General features: G+C 48.0%; 1 protein-coding gene across 3 annotated transcripts in view; it reads right to left on the bottom strand.

Moving 5' to 3' along the window:
• SNX29 (sorting nexin 29) overlaps positions 1-3,026 on the bottom strand; it is a 482,345-nt gene that overhangs the window by 75,047 nt on the left and 404,272 nt on the right. The gene's annotated exons all lie outside the window — the stretch shown is intronic.

The raw sequence follows: 3,026 nt of genomic DNA, 5'->3' as shown, positions 1-3,026 counted from the left end.
TATGACAACCAGAGCAGCCATTTTCCCCCTTGGAGGGGGAAAGGGTGAGCAGAACAGGAAGGAGATGGGAGAGTCCCGTTTGAAGGGCCGTCAGAGATGAGCACAAAATAACAGGGAACAGTGCTTCCTGAACTTTCATGTGTACACAACTCACCGGGGAAACCCGTTAAACACACAAATTCTGATTCCGTAGGACTGAGGGAGGGAGGGGTGTGGCGAGGGTGGGGTGGGCTTGAGATCCTGCATTTCTAACAAGCTTTCAGGTGAGGCAGATGGCCCCGGTCCACATACCAGACTTTAAGTGGCAAGGTCTTTAGAAAGGATAGATAGGAGATAGAAGGTGAGCATCATTCTTTGAGGCCCTATCTGGTATTGTTCCTCTGAAACCAGAGTTTGGTTGGAAAGCATGGCACCAACTCATGAAAATGCTCGCCACTGTGTTCTTCGTTTGCTCCTCTGCGTGACAGCACAAGGTTGAGAGGACATGAGCCTGCTGAGGTCACACAGGAGGCGTGAACTCACCAGAAGTTGCAGTCCTGGCTCTCTGAATCCCTCACCATGTAAGCTTGGGCAAGTTCGTTCCTACTGCTGGGCCTTTGGTCAGCGGCCCCCAATCACTGGTCTGTAGGCCAGCTGTGTCATTATCCAAGAATTTCTCAAAAATACGGATTCTAGGGCTTCAGCCCTAGAGATTCGAATTCACTGCATTTGGGCGGTGTTCTGAGCATCTGAATTTGTTTAAACCCAATGATTCAGATACACAATCCAGAGGGAGAAACCATCAGAGGAATGGCAGCCGTGGTGGAACTGTCCATGGTGCTGACCTGTGTTGCCCTAAATACAGACTTAGGGAGTGCCCAGGAAGCCAAGACACAGGCATCGTTTGCCCTGCTTGGGTCTGGGCATTATTGACACAGCCATCAGTCACCCGTAGCATGGCAGTGAGGCCTAACCCATTGGAAAAGGGAAAAACAGCTACGTCCACTTATTTCCGAAATCAATGCATTTGAGGCATCTTAGCCGTCCCCAAAGCCACGGGGAGAGGCCTGATTGACAGCTCTCCAGACCCGCCTGCACACGAATGGCATTACTGANGCCGTCCAGAAGCCGGCGACTGATCTGCCTCGCCCGGGAAGAGCGCAATGATGGTGCCAACTTGGGCCAGTGAAGCAACGTCCCGCACAACTAGACTGAAGAACAAAAAGACAGCAACTTGTCTGTTCCCCTTCCCCCAATTCCCCAATTAAAAAAAAAAGAAAAAAAAGAATGAAATGAAAGGGAAATGAAAACATATGTCCATACAAACACTCGTCAACAGCAGAATTATTTATAACAGCCCCAAAGTGGAAACAATCTAAATGTCTATCGATGGATGAATAAACAAATGTAGCCCACCCACATGATGGAATAGTATCTGGCAATAAAAAGGAACGACGTACCGATACATGTGTCAACGCAAGGAATGTCCTCACCTGTACAGAACTTTTGTGAGTTGATTTGAGCCAAACTGATGACATATGCTGGGGGTCAAGATCTCAGATGCTCTGGAGAATAACGGTTCTGAAGCTTCTTTTATACATTTGAGATTAAGGAGGGGACGAAGATGACAGGGAGGTGGGAGACAGCAGGGCGGGGACTGCATTACAGGATAGTCAACAGATGTGCTCTCTTGAGGGTGGTTACACTTATTTCAAAGGTTTATTCAGCTAGATGCACAGAAAGAATGGACAGGGCTGCCTTAGGCAAAGATAAGCCTTTTACTAAAGAAGTTATAGGCCTGGGACCACCCACCATGACCAGCCCCTTAGGGATTTATGATCAGATCACCCTGTGAGATTTCTTTCCATAGGAACCCCCATTTTTTTCCTTCTACACATTATAGCGTACCATGAAAAGATTATGCTTTTGTGAAGTCACAAAAGATTATATAGTACATGATTCCATGTATATGAAATCCCCAGAATTGGAAAATCTGTGGATACAAAAAGTAAAGCTGTTAAAACAAAAAGAAAAAAAAAAGCAAGTGCACAAAGTCCAGGTAGACCAGTGGAGTCTGACCCCAGGCCTTTTGCTGACCTCTTGGGAAAAGACTCCGTCTTTCTTCTGGGGTTGCTTTTAGGATGATATGAGCCTCGAACTGCCAGAGGCTCTATCTGGAGAAAGCCTGAGAATGCAGCCAGCACAGAGGAAAGCAAAGGAGAGAGGGAAGGAGGGAAGGAGGGAAGGAGGGAGGGAGAGATGGAATTCTCATGGGATCATATGAGCCCCTGAGCCAGCAATGCCTGAAGCCGAAATCTATTCTGGCTCTTTGCAGACACATAAATCAAATTCCTCTCATGCTTCTGTCAATCGAGGAGGATTTTTGTTAAGGTCCTTACTGAAATTTCCATTCTTCTGTGGCACCCTCCACCCACTGTGACTGTTCAGGTCACGGACCCCTCCTCCTTCATTGGGCTTCCCACCCTGGAACCCGCCTTGTCCCTGCCCCCCAACACCCAACTCTCCCAATGCACAGGCTTATTTGAAAACCCTTTCTCTCCTGCTTACAGCAGCCTTCATCAACCTCACTGCACTTCCTTTTAGCCAAAGACACTTCCCCCACCTGGACTGCACCTGGAGCAGGGCTCCATAACTCAACTGCTTAAAAATAAACAGGAGCTGTACTATTTCCAACAAGTTTTCCCACCCTATTAATGATTTATCCAGCACCTGCTTCGCAAAAAAAAAAAAAAAAAGAGAGAGAACTTGGCTGGGAAGGACAAAGGAGAGAGGGAGAGAGTTTGGAAAGCGCAAGGCAGCTGAACACTGAGACGCTGGGCAGCGGTGTCCAGCCAGGGCAGGCAGTGGTGGGGCGCGGGGGACAGGGACCCCGAGGTGCAAGGGGGGGCACTGCCAGGGTTTTCTCTGTGGCCGTGGTGAACGCTGCCATCCATCCCGCTATCAGAATTGTGTTTTTAAATTCATGAGACAAGATACATAGGATTAGAAAGGAAAGCACTTATATTGAAGCACAGTTATCAAAACTG

The sequence above is a fragment of the Hipposideros armiger genome, unplaced genomic scaffold (assembly GCF_001890085.2).
Source record: "Hipposideros armiger isolate ML-2016 unplaced genomic scaffold, ASM189008v1 scaffold_149, whole genome shotgun sequence".
NCBI lineage: Eukaryota > Metazoa > Chordata > Mammalia > Chiroptera > Hipposideridae > Hipposideros > Hipposideros armiger.
This window is presented reverse-complemented; position numbering and strand designations above follow the sequence as displayed.